Below are 21,615 nucleotides of genomic sequence, written 5' to 3' on the forward strand. Positions count from 1 at the left end.
CCTGGTGGTTGGTAACACTGCACATAGCAGAGGGGTTGAAAGTCTTTTTCAACCCAGGCCCTGTGATTAAAATTGTTTCTCTCTCTCTCCTCATAGCTACTGAAACTGTTTCTATGACTGCTCTAACAGGATGCTCCTGGTCCTTCGTCACAGAATACACTGTCACTTCATTGTGGTGTCAGGCATTTGCAGGGTGTTGTTCTCTTCCCCATCATCCCACTTTTAAGATAACAATGATTATCAAAGTCATTTGGTTAACCAAATCTGAAAACAGTGTAGCAGAGAAAACTATCATTATGTGAGTGCAAATCATGCAGTACAATGAAGTACAGAGGAAAATGCCTCATGTGGCATCAACCTCAAATGACCATTGTTTTTTTTGATGTTTTGGAGCAGGACTGTCTTTAACTCTGAGTGGTCGATGTTTTCCTACCTCAGAGCATTACATCACCTTTTCTCCTCTATCTGTTTAACCAGGCTTTAGCACTGAGAGAATCTTTGAGAGCTACAGCATTTGGACATAGCTAGGTTTATTTTCTTTCTCATCTTCACTTTTCTTTTTCTATTGATTATTTATAGCGTTGGAACCTGGACAAAGAGCGAGGACTTCCGAGACTGGCATTGTTCCTTTGTGAGGTTATCACATTTTCCTCATTTCAATCTTAAACAGAGCAGCTGCTTGTGATAGAAAATGTTATCACCAAACAAGTTAACAAAGAGATTAATTTACTGAGAAACCAAAGCTATTACTACAAAAATAGGAATATCTACTGACATTGTGGGATTGCTGTGAAATAAACTGAAGTGGTGAGAATATAAAGAGATAAACCTGGAATCAGACCAGAGGTGCTGTTGTTTTCTCCTAAAATTTGAACCCAACTTTCATAACCCAGGGTAACCTGAATCTTCAGTATGAAGTGATACACGATGTTGCCATATATAGAGTACATAAATTTAGAAATGCATTTCTATATTATCATCATATTATTTTTAAAGTAAGAAGGCTTCCAAATCCAGTGTTTAAAAGAGGAGCAAAAACTGGCTGCAGCTGAGGAGCATGCTCAGGTTTGCTGGCTTCTACTGCTGAAGACTCATTAAGTGCAGTGTTGTAGCGGGTGCACCACCAAGAACCATGTTTCTGGCACGTTGATACTTCACTCAAGGAAGTGGAAAGTGCACAGACAATCTCCTGGGGAAGCAACATGATAGCACTCTTCTCCACTCAAGGATGCTCTGAGAGAGAATGTGGCCATGGCAACAGCACAGGGATGGGGCCGGCCTCCTAGGAAATACAGAGAACTCCCTTTGCCAAATAGCGCATATGTCACAGATGGTGGTAGCATGGGCGACCCAAGAATGCTTTCTGCCAGCAGCAAGTGTGTTTCCACACATTCACCCAAGCCCACTCCATGGAGTTACATCTGGCAGCGTTTTAAAGAAACAGGAAGATTCTCTCTCAATACTACCTTGAAGTACAGAGGTCAAGGAAAATGCAGTAATCTAACTTCATTTATGTCACTGGTTTATCTCTACTTTAGACTTATTTATGTATATGTAAAACTTATATGGTATTGACTTCACAGGCGCTCAAATGTTTAAACGTTTTTTATTTATTCTGAGATAAGGCTACCTAAGGAGATGGAGAAAAAAGCATCAGTCCCATATTTTTTAATATATGAAATGCAGAGCAGACTGCAGTGTAAGGAATGAGTTTACTGCTGATTTCAGCCATTACAAATAATTTAATAATAAGATATACAATGTTGAAATTAATAGGACAATGAAGCCATCATGAAAAAAGGCAAAATTTTTCAGGAATGGAGATGAGAGCCAAGAAAACCCTGAAAAGCATGGAAAAATCAAAGTTTATGATAAAATAATGAAAACCTCAAGTAAGAGGCTGACCTTCCTTATTTTCTACAACAAACACCCAGTTGGACTTGCATTTGCCCATTTATATAATAAATGTCACTATTTCTGATGCCAGAATATTATTTGCCAACACATTTCCTAGAGAAGCTGTGGTGCCCCATCCCTGGAGGCACTCAAGGCCATGTTGGATGGGGCCCTGGGCAGCTGAGCTGGTGGGTGGCAGCCCTGCCCATGGCACAGGGTGGGCTTTGAGGTTCCTTCCAATCCAGACCATCCTATGATTTTGTAATTATATGAATCTATGATTTTCTTTTCTTAAGTGCTTTAAAATTTGTGATATAGATATATTAACAAACTTCCACGTTTTATTTTTTTTTATTTCTTGTTGCTTTGCCATGAGGAAAAACAGAAAAAAACTTTCTGCAGTTCTAATGGTTGCCAACCCAACGGCCCATGGGGTTCATGTTCCCAAAAAACTCTGGATGCGGGTCACGTTCAGACTCATCTCTTTCTGCCTGGAGGCATTTCTCTAGAAGGCGAATTCCATAGGGCAGAAGCACACAACATGACACTGACATAGATTTTTTTTGGTCGTTAAAGACAGTTGTTTTTTCTTTTTTCCTTAAACACGGAAAGCTTACAATTTGCATAACAATCGTGCCGTGATGCAGATTACACAGATACCTTAAATTTGGCATCTTTTTCATGACTGCACTTATTTTCCATCTTTGACAGTGACAGAGTATTTATTTAATTTTGTAGGGACTCTAGAGGGCCCAAAACACACCCCCTGTTTTGTTGTTGTTTTTTTTCTTCACATGAAACAATTCCAGCAGCAGTCTGATTCCTTTTACAATCAGGTCAAACACAAAGAATGCAATATTTTAATAGTGGGAGAGGTTAATCCTGTAGTAAGCACAGTTTTGTAACGTAATCAGTATTAGGCAGCAAACGCTATAGCAAATTACCACCAAAAAATTATCAAAGTGGGGTTTTGAGCTCTGATCAAGTGTTGCCCTTCAACCCCTTCCACTCATTGTGTCTCTGGGAGATGCTCTTACAAAGAAGACAGCTGGAGAATTTCATATCTCCAGCCAACAAAGAAGTATCAGAGAGGCTGATAGCTGTCAATAAAACTGATGTTTACAGCAGAAGGAAACATGATGAAAACAGAGATACAGATGTGTGCAAATTACCTTTTGCATCCCAAAGAAGGAGATACAGAGCAGACCCCTCCTAACAGACAAGATTTGCCTGCTGATCCGGAAAGATAAACATTCAAAAAGAGGCTATTGAAAGCCTCTCATGAGCAATCCTTTCTTCCAAAGCAATTTTCCTTGAGGATACAGGAAATCAAGTGCTCATTGATAATGTTTGCTTTGTAAAGGAGTCATGTGAGCCAGATTATCAGATCTGCTTCACTTACATTTCACAATTCAGCCAGTAGCAAGGATTTAAGGACAAGACCCATTTTGGCATTTTGGGATTCTTTTGGTACATAACAGCTCATTATCATCACAAATACAGTGGTATCCCACTATTCCCAGCAAAGGAAATACGTTGGCTGTAGTTTTCCTGCACTTTGCTTAGCTTGGCAAACAACTCCTTTAGGCAGTTGCTAATTAGCAGCCTTCAGAATAGCACTAAATTCTGCTACTGCTATAACTGATGCAGAACCAGCCCAAGAATGAGGAACCAGTCTGAGCCATGATCATCATGAATTTGAAAACAGGATTGTTTCAAAAAGCCATTAAAATTAGATGGTTTTCTTTTTATGCTAATGCAGAACAAATACAAGTGTTAAAATGTCTTTTTTTTTTTTTTAATCCAAGACAGTTTTTTTTTACCCCTGCAGCTTTAACAAACAGCCACAGCCATGCCTTGCTTAATAATGACGTTTAATTCTTACCCTTACATTACAAAGAATGAGTGCACTTTTTTGTTTATAACATATAGCTTACGCATAGATGCAGAATTTTGGGAAGTGCCTCATCTGTATGTTACTTAATTATTGATTTAACATAGAACTAAACTTGGGAACATGGATCTCCTAGTGTCTGACTTAATTGTATAGCAGTTATGATCATAATAAACGGTAGATTGGTAATCACTTTTTCAGTGCAATTGCAAGTCACTGTCAGACATCTCTGAGAATACTCTTGAAAAAATTATGCTGACACCCAGAACAATTATGAGTGACTGTTACCTTTTCCTGTCATTCAGATTATATTCACCACTTCCCTTTAGTTTTCCCTCCTTGCTGGATGGAAGGATGAAAATTAGCCATGCTCTCAACTGACGCTTTCATTGAGCAAATTAAACTTCCTGAAAACTGTTCTCTTAAATATTAATTTGATACTTCTGCAACTATAACCTGTCTACACCCAGATCACCTCATCTTCACTCTCTCCCACAAATATCTACTAGATTCAGATTTTATTATGCCCAGCGATTAGATTAGGATGGCCAAGCTGAAACAGGACAGTTCACACTTAGTGGGCATCTTTTGGGGGAAATCAGATCCCTACTGCAAAGTAGCAACATACTTTAGGGAAATTAACATCTGGCTGCGTGGGGCCTCACCAGCATTCAGGAGATGTTTTAAGTCTATAACAAGCAGACTGTACAAGGGCTGTTCATGGCCTTTTCCAGGAGAGTTTTGAATATCTCCAAGGATGGAGACTTCACAATTTGTCCTGTGTTTGACAACCTTCACCTTTAAGACAGGTTCTTCTGATTTTTAAATGGAATTTCCTGTATCTCAGTTTGAGCCCATTGTCTCTTTGCCATCCTCTGGGCATCAATGAGAAGACCATTTCTGCATTCTTTACTTCTGCCCATCATGCATTTACACATAAGGATAAGATCTGCCCCAAACTTTCCCATTACAAAGCAAAACATCAACTGCTTTGTAAACATATCCTTGTAGATCAGAGATGTTTTCTTCAATGTTTTTGCCAGACTCGCTCCAGTAAGTTCACATCTCTTTCATACTGAGCATACCACTGCAGACTTGCTTTAACCAGGGCCAAGTAGAAGAGAAGAAACACCTCCCTCAACCTAGCAGCAACACTTCTCCTAATGCAGTCTGGGTGCTGCTGCTTTTGCTGAGGGGAGATGGGGTGGGAAGCGGGGAAATCCCTTTTTATGCTATGAAATAGAGGTAAATAGTTGCCTCTGACCAGTTTTTGGATAACCCAAGAAAGGTATTAGTCACAATCCAGTAATAAGAAAGAAAGAGTTTACCTCTCCGAAGACAAAAGCTTTCTGGAAAACTCCCCCAGAGGAAGCAGTCTCCAAATAGAGATGCTTTTCTCTCAGCTGACAGCCCTTAAGTGAGGTCAGGGAAGAGTAGACCCTGAGTTGCACAGGTGAATAGCTTGTATCTATGTTCCTAGGGCTGGCCATGCCTCTCCACCAAGGTGCTCAATCATTGGTTCAGGCTGTGACCTAAGAGTTCCCATACAACTCTCCTCAGCTGTTCTTCGTAAAGTGATACCACATCTCTCTGGTGAGGTTGCAGCCCTGCAATCGCACACAACCACTTCTGATTCTGCCAGTTTTTGTCCCATGCTGTATGTGTTCATTAGTGCAAATATGTTTCAGTGAGGTGCTCCAAAATGCTGACTTCATAAGAGGTATGAGCACTTTCCCTGTAACACTTGATGAGAGTCTCCTCCACACAGTTTTGTCATTGCCAGGATCTGCCTTGTCCATTACACACATCATACTTTCTTGCCAACGCAGCCCACCACTTCCACAATACTGGGCCAGGCCATTTCCCCACCCCAGCTCATTTTTAGTCTAGAAGTCTGATCAGCAAAGTGCCATCAGAAAGAGATGCTATTCTCAGAATACACATAAGCACTATTTTCTAGAATCCACCTAAGTACTAATTTTAAACATTTTCATTACTAAGTAGAAATCACATAAAGCTAGGCTGAAAGAAACCTCTGAGTCAGGATGAAGTAAACCAAACTAGCCATAGATTGCTTATGCTATTAATGCAGCCTCATAAATCTCCAGTGAAGGAGACAGCACAGTCAAAACATCCCAGTGCAGTCTGTCTCTACACTGGGATCTATCTTCACTGTCTGTCAGGTAAATTCAGCTAATTATTGTCCTGTGTGCAGAAGACAGGAGGAAATTCTGATTTCTTATCATTACAACAATCTTTCAATATTTCATTGTTCTTTACATGATGTTCGTTCTCATTCATTTAGTTTAGAACAAAGATGCTGCAGCAAATTAGCAAATCCTCAAATGTCCCTTAATGGCTACTTTCTAAACTCTGCACCCCTTCTTACTTTCACCCTGACTCTAAGCAGTTTGTTTTGCTTTTCCTGAATTCAAGCAGACATAATTCTCTAGTTAAAATGTCACATGCAAAATAAAACACCTCCTACCTGCCATCTTTCACATACAAGTATTGCAATTCTTTCTACAAAATTCATGTTTTGCTTGTGATCCACCACAATCTGCTGTCTTTTTTTTTTTTTTTTTTTTTTGGTACATATTGTTATATTTATTACAAATTTTCTGTTTCAATATTTTATTCTTTCTTTATAATTGTAATAATTTTTTCATGTTTATTAAATGCTGTTCTATTGATTTCAAACCACTTCTTCCAATGACCACGACTTCTGAATTTAATTATCTTCTCTTTTGCAGGAAAATAAAAATCATGTGCTCAATAATGAAACTAGAACAAATCACAGGAATAGTCTGCAAAGCACAGTATATTAAAGATTTTACCAATTTGTCAATTAACTACCCATAAGTAATTTTTCTTGTACTGCAACAAGTGTGTGCACCCACCAGATGGCAATTTCATCCATAACATTTCCCTAACTTGCTTATGAGAATGTATCCTAATACCACATCAAAAGCCTCACTAAAGACCAACTATAACACATTCACTGCTTCTTTTGCTTCCACTAGGCCAGCTATGCAGTCAAGAACAAAACCAGATTTGATTTGATACTGACAAATTGATGTTAGCTGTTTCATATCACTTTGTTATTAGCTGTGTGCTTACAACGTTATTTAACAAATTTATTTCAGTAACTTTTTGGCTATTGAAGGCAGGGTGACTGTTCTGCAACTTATATTTTGTGATTGAAAATATTTTACAAAATATTGATGATTTCTATCATAGTCAAAGCATTCCTGAATGCCAAATTTCAAAGTCAGCAATTTATAATGTAAATAACTTGCTATGTTTTAGCTGAACTACAAGTTTTTCATATTATGACAAGAACTTGTGTTCCCCATGTCTGCTCTTGTGTTTGGGTTTTTGTTTTTTCTTTCCTTCTACTATTACAATTGCACTCCAAGCCTGCCTTGTTTCTTTGTTCTGTAAGAGAAAGCATTGAGGACTGTGGACAGACAGTTCTGATTTCCTCTGAATTAAATCACAAATTCCTTTTCTTATTCTCCTTCAAAGTCCTCTTCAGGAAGATCCGTCTTCGTAATCTCCTTAAACAGAATTAGCAAAACAAAAGTAGTTTGCTGTGGGCTTGTCTGCAAACATCCAACAGCGATTAGCAAAACAAAAACACTGATTGTATGTTTTAGCCTTCATTTGCCAATTGTCTTCTCACATTGTGAGTGTTTAGGAATTTAAACCCTCTCACTGTTTGGACAATGCAGTCTGACATGACTGAACAAGAAATCCAGTGGGATCTTGCTGCAGCAATCCCAATTATAGATCAGTTGTTACCTCCAAACGTTTCTCATGTTCAGCCTGACTACATAAAAGTAGAGGGAAGAATCTATAACTTCTGTAAATAAGCAGTTTTAATTAGCTTATTCACAATACAGTGCAGCAAAGAGTTTTGAGAGGTAATAAACTAGAAAGTGCTTCAGCCTCAAGACAAAATTGTTTACAAGTGCCATTCTCAAAAAAGATAAAAAACAACCAAAACCAACTAATTAACAAAGCAACAATAACAATTAAAAAAAAAACCACAAAAATTTCAGTAAAGAAACATTTAATGTCACCCCCCCAAAAAAATCTGAATGCTGTGAATGTATTGTGTTGTAGAATGTTTGCTGTTAACCATTATTCAGAATGGCTTGCCTTGACTCCCATTGCTACTCTGGAAAGATTAGGGAAGGCAAACAGCTTCCTGTGGTACACAGTCCTACAACTTCATCATAAAATCAGAGTTGAAAAAGACCTTCCAGATCATCAGCCTGACCTACTAAAGTCCCATTGCTAAACTGAGTATCTTAGTGCCACCTCTGCACAGCTCTTATATAACTCCAGTGATTGAGACTTCTGTTTCCCCAGACAGCCCATTCCAATTCTTGATCACCCTCTCTGAAGAAATTCCTCCTGAAATCCCATATGCAGCTCCTTTGGTGTAACCAGAAATCATTTCCTCTCATCCCATCAATTTGTCATCTGACAAGAGGGAATGACACTCCTCACTGCAGCCTCCTTTTAGGTAGAGAGCATTGAGATCTCCCCTCAGACTCCTCTAGACTAAACAACTCCATCTCCCTCAGTCACTACTTATAACTCTTGTTTCCAAGTCCATTCACCAATTTCACTGCTCTTGTTTGCATAGGTTTGAGCAACACAATATCCTTCTTGCATCAATGAGCCCAAAGTGAACACGGTGCTTGAGGAGTGGTCTCACATTGTTGTACAAGACAACAACCACTTCCCTGGTCCTGCTGGTCACACCGATTCTGACATAGACCAGGTGTCTTGGCCACCTGGGTACATGGTTGGTTCACATTCAGCTGGCTGTTGACCAGTACCACCTGATCCTTTTCTGCCAGGCTACTTTCCAGCCAGTCTTCCCCAAGTCTATATCACTGCTTGAGATTGTTATGACTCAAGTGCAGGACGTGGCATTTGGTCTTGTTAAATGTCTTGCAAATGACACACATCATGTTTGAAGCTGCTGAACTGGTAGAATGTTCATCCTATACCTGTTCAGTATCCAAGTTCTTAGCACTCAGGTGCTACAGAGTTAGATGAGTCAGAGAAAATATTGCTCCAATTTATGCCAGTAATTTATTTTAAGAAGTAACTCCTCCTTGTAACACATAGTCTTTTTTCAGTTGTCCAGGCTACTCCCACACTCCAAAGCAAAGACCATTCCACACTGCTCTACCCCTGCCATGCTACTTCCTCACCATTACAGGATTTGCCAAAATAAGGTTGCTATAAAACACTTTTCAGTAAGATCCTGCTTTTGATGCCTGAGATATTGAAACCTGGTTAAAAGGCAGGAAGAATAGGAGCTAAGGCCATTGGCCCTCAGCATTGCACCATTCTCCAGTGAGCTTCTGAATGGAAGAAAAGATACAATTACAAATTATAGAGCCTCCCCAAAATCTTGAAAGAATCTGAAAAAACCCTCACCAAAACACAATATTCTGTTACCAAAATCATTATTCCTTGATGTAATCTCTAAGGGTATGACTGAAGCAGAGTATCTACAACAGAAGAGGTGATAGGCAGTTAGCTTTTTGCCCCAAAAGTTCTTTACTTTTCCTCTGCTCATCCATGACATTTGCTAACTTTTAGTATGCTGTAGCAACCAATATTCTTCTCGTATTTCAGATAGAAATGAAAGTCAAAGTTAGACAAGATGGAGAAACATGTATGTAAATATACAATGGAGCAAAGACTTACACATTACAATTCACACAACCAAGGTATAGACATATGTAGGCACCTACAACTATTCTCATGAATCCATACGTAATTGTTTTCCTATTCCAATGAAAACTATCTGTCTACATTTCCAGATAACAAAGTGCCAAATTCAATCAAAATGTATTCTAACAAGTTAACTCATATTAATTCCAGCTCACAAGCGTTTCCTCAGTCATGTTTCTTTGGCTTCAGATCTCAGACAAGTGATTTAAAGACAAGACAGTTGATCAAAGTAAAATTTAAATGCCTGTGGCTGAGATTAGGGAGAAAAATGTAATAATTGCTAGATGAGAGGAGCTTCCCTATTAGCAGACACATACAAACTTTAGGTCTGTATGTAAAATGCTATGGACAAGCTGGGAGAAGGCTCACCTTAAATTAACTGTGCACTGCTTGGTACATAAGGTGAAAGAAAAGCTGCAGTAATTGTGTTCAAAATGCTTTTTTTTTTTTTTTTTTTTTTTTTTTTTTTTAATTAGAGCATCTGAGGATGCTTTACCATTTCAGAAAGTTACCTTTCTGAATACCTTTTCAGAAAGGAAGACACTGATTGTCCAATGGAGAAGAGGAAGATGGGAGCTTGAGGGTGTAGAAGTAGGAAGCTTGTCCCATTAAAATTTTTGTAAGAGATGAAAATTTGAATGTCTGTAGAAAAAAACTTTACATTCTTGTTCTATTACTTTTAGGTGAAGAAGTGAGAGCAGGGCCAACGTAAGGCAGGGATGGTAGTGTCAGTGTTTCTGAATGGAGCCTCAGATCTCCCCAGGATTCCCAAGATTACATCACTGCTCTTACAAATAAACATTGTTGATGAAGAAATTCCACTTAATTGAAGCAATTGAAACACCTGGATTAGGAGCACAGATTTCAGATACTCCCTTCCAGACTCCTTATGGATAAGGAAACTCAACGGGTGGATATGCAGGTATGACATTCATTGCAAGTCAGCACAACCTCAAGATATAATCCTGTCTTCTCACTTTCCCCTAAGTATCTTGCTATTTATACCATGCTTTGTTATTCATTTGATGATTAACAATGGATTTCCCTGCAACTAGTACCTTCCTTCAGATGTGTTTTGTTACAGTGAGGATATAATGAAGATTTTATTCCTGTTTGAAATCAACAGTCTTGTTAGCATAAACTTAAACTAAAGAATTCAAGTTGTTAAAAGAGAATAATATTTTGGAGGATATTATGATTGTACATTATGAAACATTGACATGTAGACTACTTGCCAGGACTTGAGTTCAATTTTTATTACTTTGCACTGATTTTCTAACTTGAAGCGAATCAGAGTATCAGTTCTGCTTACTGATTACTATAAATTTAACATCTAAAGAATGTTTTTTTGTTGTTTTGTTTTGTTTTGTTTTTTGTTGTTTTTTTTTTTTTTTGTTTGTTTTCCCTGCATCTGGGCAATGCAATGCATCAGTCTGAAACTCATGTTATATAAAGTCCTTTGATATTCCCATATTTTGTAACTAGAGGCCACATATATAAATAGAAATATTATGATTTGCAGAAGGATTTTAATGGTGTGTTAGGTTACTTAAACAGCATTCAAACTTACATTCAGCTAGTTTAGCACATCTTTCCTTTTTCCATCTGATAAGATGAGGAATTTATTGATGCATAGAGCTCTGAAACTAAACAAGTGCTTCACTTCTAGAGCACATATTTTCAACCTGATTCACCTCAGCAAAATCATTCTGCTTTTTCTTCAGTAACCCTCTGAGGAGTGCCTTTTCATGTGGAAACTACACTATACAGCAGCTCTATCGTCTGTACGTGCATGCAAACACAAAACACATGTGGGACAATATATGCATGTGCATAAAAAAATATATATATATAAAGCCAAAGCATTCATGAAGAGTACTGCACAACATTAGGTTGGAACAGAAGTAAACTGATTATTATTAAATTAATCAAGTTCAGTTAGAATTCTAATATCAATAAAGAGCAATTCTGTAGCCAAATCTGTAAACAAATGCTACTCAGAACCTGTTCCTGGATGCTCTTCTGAACCACTGGATGGCATCAACTTATAACACAATCAGTTGCTTCTGCTTTTTATCTTTTTACAGTTCTACTGATTATTAAACCATTTGTAACTGCTCCATACAATGTGTACCCTTTGTCTAAAATTCCAGTCCTGTGAGCCTATCCCTTTAGGGAAAAGTTAACACTAAGTTATTATCCTAACAGAGATACTAACTCTAACCCTATCACCACTTCAGTAACTGGTTTTAATTATACCGCAATATACAGCACTGGCTGTGCAATGCTGGAATAGAAATCTCTTTTTTTTCTCATCTATATAGTTCATAGAGTGTAATACTTCAAGAGCATGAAAGCACATGCAGTTAACAGGAATTTCTTGGTTTGTATCTGGCAATCCCTATTGGTAAACTCAAAAGGTATGTACCCAGCCATATTTCATGAAGAAGAAATATCATGCTTTTTTGTTTGTGTATGATTTCTGAAATACAAATACAGGTATTTTTACTGAATACGCATTTTTAGTAGCTGTGAAGAGCCATGCAACTCACGTTCAAAAACTTTCCTCCTGTCAAATTTTGCAAAACTTTACATCTGGACAGAAAATTAATCCTGTCAGTGAGAATCTTTGTAAAAGGAGTTTTTTATATGCATATCACATTCTGCAAGAATGGGGCCCTTATGGACTCAATTCTGCCTTCAAGTATATCTGAACAACTCCATCTTAAGCTAATGCAAATTAGTAAGCATAACTGACTGCTGTTTGTATAGTTTGGCATCACTGAGAGCCTTCTTCTAAGAAGAGGAAAAGTGCTTGACTGGAATGGCCAGATTGTTACAGATAAATGTAGAAATTCACTGACATAGCTGTAATGCAGTACTTTCACATCTGTACATGAATTTGTATGTACTATTCCAACTTTGCTGTATTGTCACATGGTAATTGCATGGCTGGCCACTGCAAAAAAATTCTAAATGGTACTGACAGCACACCTTACCTACTTCCTACAGAAATTACAAGCTTTTTTCCATGACCAGTACAAAGTCTACTATGCATGACCTATTGGTAGGAGCTTCATAGTTCCATCTCATGTTTGAATATGTAGTGTAATACCCATTGATATTTATGTCCTTATGCTGTTTCTACTTCACTTGAGGGCAGGAGTCAGCTTCTTTTATCTCTGAAATATCCAACCATGAGCATCCAGTAACAGTCCCTACAATTCATTTTGGGCTGTCTTAATTAAAATGAGATTTATTACAGAGAAAGAATCAAATTAAACTTTAAGTAGAGTAAAAACATAGTCAGATTAATGTCATGATAAATTTAACTCTCTGGGCCAGACTCTCACTCTTTTTTAAGACTGCAACATATTAGACAGATAAGAAGGAATAAAAAACCCTTCATTTCATGAAGTTAATTTGACTAACAGCAATGCACTTCCATGGATGGATCAAATAAAAGATGATCCCAAAAGTCAGGGCTGATATGGGACATCTGACTTCACAGGTTTGGTGGCTAAATTAGTTATATAGTTGTTGAAAGGAATCCTAACATCCTCAAATGGGAACCACAGAATCACAGAATCATAGGGGTTGGAAGGGACCTCCAGAGATCACCAGGTCCAACCCCCCTGCCAAAGCAGGTTCCCTACACCAGGTTGCACAGGTATGCGACCACCCCATATGTTCCCCCCTGAAAGCCACTTCTCAAATACACCTCTTGAATTTTTCATTAAAAACCAAACTAAAGAAAGAAATGGTCCTCCATTTTCACATAAAAATTGGTATACTTGAGCTCTGACCAGGGCAAGAGAGGAACTGTCTCCTAATTCAATGAGTAAAATGAAAAAAAATAACCTTGAATTCAGTGATCAATCATCCACTAAGACAGCTTGCGTTTCCAATCCAATAATGCAAAGTGACATAATTTTCCAGGAGACAGAGAAATGTTCTTACAACAATGAGTCAATGCCTGGTGATTAGGGCATTGATCTTCGAATGTGGAGTTTAAATGATGAGGAGGGAATTGAAGCTGGTGTCCCAATTCAGCATCATCTCGTACTATATAAAAGGTTATGTTTTACAAGAAAGGGGCAGCTGTCACAAAGATTTTTTTGCAAGTCTAGGTTTACCAGAGTGAGTTAAACCTACTGATGTTTGGACTAAGCTGGTCAAATTAATAAGAGGAACAACACTTCCTTACTAAGTACCAGGGTAAAAAAAGGTAAAAGTTTGCACCATTCTGTCAAGACTGAGACAATTCATCGTGTGTGTTACTGTTCTGGAAGATTTAAAAGCAACAAATGAAATACTACTGGCTTAGATGACAGCTACCCAGGAGTCTTCAACAATTTGTGATCTAATTACATAATTCTGCTGAAAACCCAGTTGAGGTGCTTGAATTTGCTCTTTAATTCAAGTTGTTAATTAGTCTGTTGACCTTATTGTCTTTTTTTTTTTTTACATTTTTATATTGCAAATCAGCGAAGAAGTGCAGAACAGACTACTAGAGACTGCAATCCACAGTACTATTCTGTAGGCCCAACCTTATGCCATTACTCCATCACAGAATGCCACCAGAATGGTCAGGCATAGAATTGCTCAAGCTGGAAAAGATCAGCATGACCATCCCTTGCCCATATTGGCCGTCTCAGAACACCTCCTTGTCTCACATGTGCCTTAGCATAGCTTCCAAGAGTTTCTGCTCCATGATCTCTTCAGGCACACATGTGATGCTCACTAGCCTGTAGTTCCCTTGGTCTTCCTTTCTCCCTACCTTAAAAATGGGAGTGACATTTCCATTTTTTCCAGTCTATAGGGTCTTCGCCTGACAGCCACAACTTTTCAAATATGATGGAGAATGGCTTGGCAACCACATCAGCCAGTTCCTTCAGGACCATGGCATGCATGTCATCCATTCCCATAGACCTCTATGCATTCATTCTCACAAGACAGTCTCAGATCTGAACTTCTCTTATGGAGGAGATTCTGCTCTTCTGACTCCCACCTAGAAGTTCAGGAATGTGAGAGACATGAAAAGCCTGACTGCCAGTGAAGACTGAGACAAAGAACTCCATGAATACCTCAGCCTTCTCCACATCTGTTGTTGCCAGTTATTCCTTCTCTCTTATCGAAGAGGGGTACATTTTCCTCAACCTTTGTCTTCTAACAAATGTACCTGCAGAATTCATTCTCGTTAGTTTTCAAATTCCTTGTCAAGTTCTGTTACACTGATGACTGACTTCAGACGATGTAGAAGAGGTCAGTACTGCTAGTGTGCAACAAACTTTCAATAAGTCAACTGGCAATGTGTTTCTAAGACCAGAATCAATACTGACTCCATTTCTGCAGAGCTGCTTCACCTCACTGAATGTATATTGCTGTACATATTGTTCTTTTAAATAGCAGTGGGGTGGTTAAATTCTTGCCTTTAGCTATGTGATGAATATATCACAATATATCATTCTGAGTTTTCAGATAAAATCCCCTTTAGTGCCTCAAAATCCAGCAAAATGTTTTTCTTCACATGGCAAGGAACTCCTCCTCTCCATTTCTGCACAGGAGATGTTAGATGGAGAATGAACAACAGTTTTAAAAAGTGGTTTCAGAATTTTGGCATTCAATTTTTAGGCTGAATTTGAGACCATCAAGGAATTATGGCCCTGTATTTTCATCTCAGCTATACAATCTTTCTCCTATATTATTTATATTGGGGAAGGGAACACAGATTAAAAACAGATTTATACAGAATAGACAGAGACCAGATTAAAATAGCCTCTCTGAATATTTTATCTACTCTGACTCTTGGGAAGGCTCATTTAGATTGGTTTAGTTATGTTGAATAAAATATTACTTTTCTAAGACAGCACTTTCTGCTTCCCCCCCATCCCCACCCCCACCCCCGACCCCTCCAATCTTTCATGCTGTCAGTTACTCCTGGATTAAATCCACTTTACTCCTCAAATATAAGTCCAGTGAGTGTGTTCCATTTGCTTGCAGAAAAACTGACAGAATTCATCACTATCAGAGAAGCTGTTTATAACCATCACCATTTCAGTGATACACTGTCTGGTCTGCGGCTCCATCTGAAGCAAGTGTAACAGTTTTTATTCCTGGTAGATTAGCCGTGTCTCTCATTTCTGCTGACATGTGCATCTTGCTCTACTCATACTTGCCAGTCTCATCGAAATTTAATATTTCAAATGCACCTGTCATACAATTGGTCTGGTACTTAGTAAAAGAGGTCAAGGTGCATGGATCTTGGATGACATTTCAATTATTCTTGCCTGAAGACAAATCACGATTTGCCTCTGTATCTTAAGAGGGGGGGCCCATAAGTCTTAGATTTCTGCCAGCATGTATTCTTCTCTTTATTAAGTGTGAATTATTTATAAATTTCATAGGTTTTAATCTGTCACAATGTTAAGCCATTCAGTGTAAAATATTCCGTGCCTACATTTGCTGAAAAAAATACAGATAAATGCTGTTACCTTTCTGAAGACACATACACAAAGTACCAAGATACGACAACATATAAATAGTATTTTCCGATTTATCATCTATCACGAGTACAGTCTGAATTTCCTGTCACTAATATTTTTAAAAAATGAGAGCAAATAGTGAATAGTCACTGTATTGAAAAAATAATAATGATTTTTGCTTCATTAATGGGTATTGATTTTCCATAAAAATCACAGTGATTTTGGATGTGAGAATAATTTTCCCGTGTATTTAAAATTGAAATCCAGAAAAAATAAGACCTTCATAAATCACAGAACTGCATTCATCTTGCCTGGGAAGGATTTCTTAACTAATACAATAGCTAACTTATTATAATGATTACAACAATGTCAACAACATTCTGATTATAATAATGACAACAATATAAATGTCTCTGTAGTAGTGGTATAGCTTAAAGCTGAGACAGTATTTGTCATTCCATGAAATGAAGAGCATCTCAATCAGCTCATCCATGTGAATTAGCTAATGGTGGTGACTATGTTGAAAAATAGTGCTTTGTAGCCAAGAATTTGCTCTGCTAAACAGAGTTACTGTACTCTTTGTATCTGTTGTAGTTACCATGGAAATAAATAGAACGCATTAGTTTTGGAGTGACTTACCTATGTAACCCCTCCTCCCACCAATCAAAGTCAATGATATATTCATTTTTTTTCACTTAATTTACTGTAACAACAGTTTTCTGAAATATCTGTCTCTGTTCAGTCCTCATACAGAACTCTGGTTGAATGAGTACATCTAAGGACTTCAAATGTCCCATCTTCAAGATGAAGTTCCTAACAATGTCTTTCTCTCTCACTTTAAGTCACTCTGAAAGCACAGCAAGGTGATGGCAGTGATAGAAAAACAGATAATAAAGTCCACCTGGACAAAACATTTTGAATGACTGACATTTTTAAAGGTAAATAAATTTGGACTCAAATAATAAGTATATTTTTTTATAAGAATGCCAGAGGGCAGCCCACAGAGGACCTGCAACATGGCCTCTAATGGCACAAAATGTTATGTTTTCAACTCATTACTCATCCTCTTTCTTTTACTGGCTGGCTTAACCTTTCACATTACTGGTCAGCATGGGGATTGTTGACCATTTAAATACACTGGTGGGTGGTTGTTTACACCTGGTAACTGCTCTACTGTACAAGCTCTTCATGCTGAATGTATAAAATTGAAAACCACTCCTCTACACAGTGAATATGACCCATCTGACAAACACTTTGCAGCCTGTAAGTGTGTTAAGTCTGGGTCTTTAGAAAAAAAAAAAAATAGTTGCTGACAAACTGAATTATCTGAGTTTCAATACATTTACAGGAAGAGTGGACTACTGAAGGCCCATATGCCTTATATTTGCATATGCTGAGGCATCTGTGAAGATCATGTATTTGAAGTCAAGGAGATACGACACCGAGACTGTGTATTTGTGTTCACCATTCCCGTATGAAAGGAGTGCTAGAGAAGTGATACTACCAGTGTCCATATGGTACTTTAGACTGGCAGCCAGCACTGAAGTAGCCTCAGGTGAAATATTGCAAGTGAAGTCATGTGGATAATTATTATAAACACTCTGATACAAGGATTTATGCTGACCACATTTATGCTGACAACAATATCAAACTAACAAGTTGTGGAAGCTGCTCCTATGGCACCAAGAACTGAATTGAAGAGCCATAACAAATAAATAAATAAATAGATAAAAATCCTGTGACCCTAATAAGCATGAGTAAGGCTGAAAACACCAGCCTGAACTGAAAACACCAGCCCGAACTGACAAAGAAACTGGATGTCTGTTTGTTATATCTTATTTTCTCTTGGATGTTCAGTAGCAGCTAGCAAAAGGAAGTTCTGTAACTCTAAGATCCAAATAAGACATGCTGCTTCTTTATTAGGCAGTGGTTAAAAAACTTATTTGCAAATCAATTCAAATACTGTAAGAATGAGAAATGCAGCTTCAAAATGTGGAAAGCATGAGGTAGAGCTCTTACTAACCTAGGTAAATGTACTGCTTTTTCTCATGAAGAGATGTCTTGTTTTTCACTTGGTTAGCAGGATACTCTTGTTCTACAGCACTCATTATTGGTTTGTATATAGAAATGGAACAAAAGAACAGAAAACCTATGGGCTTGAAGTCTATCAGAGAATAGGTATGTAGCTTTCATGAAGAGCTTTAAACTTTCAGTGGGATCTTCTGTCATTAACTGAAATGTTCAACAACTGTATATGAGTAATGATTCATTACACCACGGCTACAGGGCCAGAAACATGTACTGCATGCACAAAGCAGGAAATACATGTGTATGTAATTCCCATCCCCCACCCCACCTCACCCCACCCCCATCATTTTCAGTACTTCAAGATTTCTTAAAAATGTGGGGGGAGTTAGTGTGACTTTGAGTGATTTGATAATAAAATACTAGCAGGGACAGAGGTATTAAATACAGGAAAGTATTTCATATTAAAAGTTATGTGGAAAATGTCAATCCTGTGTCCAGAGAGATAGGAGAAACAAAATGGAATATAAACATAATATTTTAGAATGTTAAATCTATTTTATTTCTTTGCTTGTCTGAGCTGAACATTTTCCATGAACATGTAAGGCATTTTCCACAGGAAACATCTTTATTTACTCAAAACAGGATTCTTGTAGGCCAGAAAAAAGGCTTAGTTGTGGCAGCCATTATTTTTCTACACATTCTGGATACAGTGAGATGTAGAAAGAGTGAAGTCCTGATAACTGAATTCCTACACTGAAGGCAATTTTAGTGGTAAATCAGAATATGTCTTTCAAAGAGATTGAACTCTCTAAGGAGGAAGTTAGAGCAATTAGAGACGCAATTACAGTAAATCATCAGAACCAGATGGCATTTCATTCAAGGACTGAAAGGAATATTGTGAAAGAATGTACTGAAGAGGATATTTATTCTGCAGCTTACAGAGCTGCAGGCATCACTCTCTTAGCACAGTGTGCTGAACAGTCACTGACAGTTGTCCACCGAGTCTCTGATGACAGAAGCAAGAGCTTTGGTCTCTGGGTCCTTGCTACTCCATGAATAAAGGAATTAATCTTACACTGTAACTTCTAAAGTCACCACATTTGGACTCTGGGGGAAATTTGACGTTCACACTCAATTATTACTACTGAGTGAAGAGGTTCCAAGAAATTAAGATGAAATTCACCAAGTTTACCACAACCTCAGATAGGGAAGTTAATAGAAATGAAGAAAGTATTGAATCTGTTCCTTCCTGAAATAGATAAGCCATCTGGTTCAAGATGGATCAGTATCTATGAAGTAAAAATAAAACTCTGGCTAGAACAAGATGTACCATTGCAAAGGGCCAAACTGTAGCCAATGTGTAATAAGTAAACAGGTGCAATGCAACATTCATGGCAATGGTATGACACAGGATTGTTCAAAGGAATTTTGCTCCATTCTCAAGTAAGTCACGCGATTCTTCTGAGCTAAAGCTACTTCCCTGTGAATTGTCCCTGAATCTCTCTCTGATTGGTCAAGTGTTTTATGGTTGTTGATCATAGAGAACTTAGTCTCATACAGCCTGGAAGTTTGGTTTAGTTTTGTGCATTTTCTTTTTCTTTGCGTTTTCAGTAGGTAGAAGATACAGGATTTTAACCATACTTCAAGCTTGCTAGGCCAGCTAATAATAACTGATAAAATATTGAAGATGAAAACAAAGCCTAATACTTAACAGATAGAAAATGCATTTTCTTTCTTCGTTTAGGGGCATTTCTGCATGTAGCCAGCTCTACTGTACATCCAGGAAACACTTGGAGTAATCCAATGCAGTTAAACCTACTGATTATGTAAGCTATTCTAAAAAACAAAACCTGTTTCTAAAGATAGCAAAGCTGTTCCTAAAAAGAGTCTTGGAATGAAAGATAGGCAAACGGTCTGAAAATCTAGTTGATAGATTAGTAAAACACTGATAGATTTTGAGATGATTAAATTTAACATGCGATATGTCAAACAAAACCACAAAACCTACAAGCTTCAGATCATCATCCATCAAGGTTGACAGTACCTAAGGGATTTTTCTTCTGTGGAACTTCTCTGTAGTAACTCCCAACAGTATCTACCAAAAAAATAATCCCATTGCTGAGTGCCCAAATTATGGCTGACAAATCAGTGTGGCAGTGAGTCTAGCTCAGCGGCACAAAACTCCGCCACTTTCATACTATTCAGCAGTGAATGGCTCAGATGGTTATATAGTTCAGGCTCAATAAAAACAATACTCATGTTCATATAAAGAACCAGACAGCACATTACTAGAGTTTGCTAATTGTAATAAATGTTTCAGGCACTAAAATACTATGGAGGACTTAAACTGTAGAAGGATTTACACAAATTGGGAGGATTGGACTGTACTATACCAGATGTTACAGAAATGAGCTCTTTGCCTTCTGAAATCACTATGCCAATGCTAACTAAATCTCTGGAAAAAAAACTTACTTAGGCTTGGGTAGTGTGAAGTATGAGTAAATAAATAACTTCTCTGACACAGGTGGGAAAAGTGAGACAGAAGCTTAAAACAGCTAATACTATGCCAGCTTTTTGATTCCAGCAGTTTCAAGGCACCCATCCATGTGCCTCAACAACACTACCTATATTCAGATTTTTCTAATTTTCAAGACCTACAAACTGGATAATGTAAGGGAACACATATAAACGAGTCTGCATTTTATTAATGAGAGCTAAATCAGTTCAAGAAGAAATAAAACTTTGATACATTTAGGGCAATGTATAGTTTAACAGGCATTTAAAGCTTGAAGTCAAATTGAAGATTGCGTACTAATTATTTTCTATTGAAAATGTTTCCTGGCCCCTCAGAAAGAAATGCTGAATATAGCTGAACAATTTTTAGAGCATTTAGAAGAATCTATTCAAAATTCAGTACGTTTACTTTTTTGAGACATTCACTACTAGGGCTACAGAACTGGGATACTTCTGTGCTTTAATGGTTAATTGGGAAAAGAGTATGGGTCCTTTGCTACACTATAACCCTCTTTCAGGTAAGACTGCTGTCACCACTGGTCTGAGACTATATATCGTCCACAGCATTTGTTCAGCCACTCACTAGACCAAAGAAATATCATCAGCAGCTGGATTAGACAGAGCTATTTGAAAGAGCTGTTCTTGAGAAAAGAGACAATTCCACACACACACACACACACACACAAAAAAAAAAAAAAAAAAAGTAAGAAAAAGGCCCTGAAATTGCATTCCCAGGGAGCATTTTCTACAGCATTAGTAGTTCTAAAGGAAAGGCTGTAATCTTACTAGAGTATGGTTGCTGAAATGAAGGTTTTGATATTATTGACTCACAGTGAAGATCAGTGTAGGATGCTTGGAACTGTTATATACCTATGCCAAATGATGGCTTAACCACACCTGAAGCAATTGCTAAAGTGCTGCAAAAAATACCCAGACAGTGACTGCCATCTTCTTACTCATAAACTTCCTATATTGTTCAGCCACACCTACTTTGGAAGGGGTAACACCTTGGGCTTAGGATGGGAAAGCCTCTGC

The 21,615-nt window shown here is 37.8% G+C and overlaps 1 protein-coding gene and 1 long non-coding RNA gene across 2 annotated transcripts in view; one reads left to right on the top strand and one right to left on the bottom strand.

Annotated features, from left to right (window-relative positions):
• The window catches only part of GABBR2 (gamma-aminobutyric acid type B receptor subunit 2), a 449,900-nt gene that overhangs the window by 63,313 nt on the left and 364,972 nt on the right, over positions 1–21,615 (bottom strand). The gene's annotated exons all lie outside the window — the stretch shown is intronic.
• On the top strand, positions 785–17,780 carry LOC107309433. The gene is made up of 3 exons (XR_001553177.2): positions 785–1,480; positions 10,237–10,475; positions 17,387–17,780. It is a non-coding gene; the product is annotated as an uncharacterized LOC107309433 (long non-coding RNA).

The sequence above is a fragment of the Coturnix japonica genome, chromosome 2, assembly GCF_001577835.2.
Source record: "Coturnix japonica isolate 7356 chromosome 2, Coturnix japonica 2.1, whole genome shotgun sequence".
NCBI classification, from domain to species: Eukaryota; Metazoa; Chordata; class Aves; order Galliformes; family Phasianidae; genus Coturnix; species Coturnix japonica.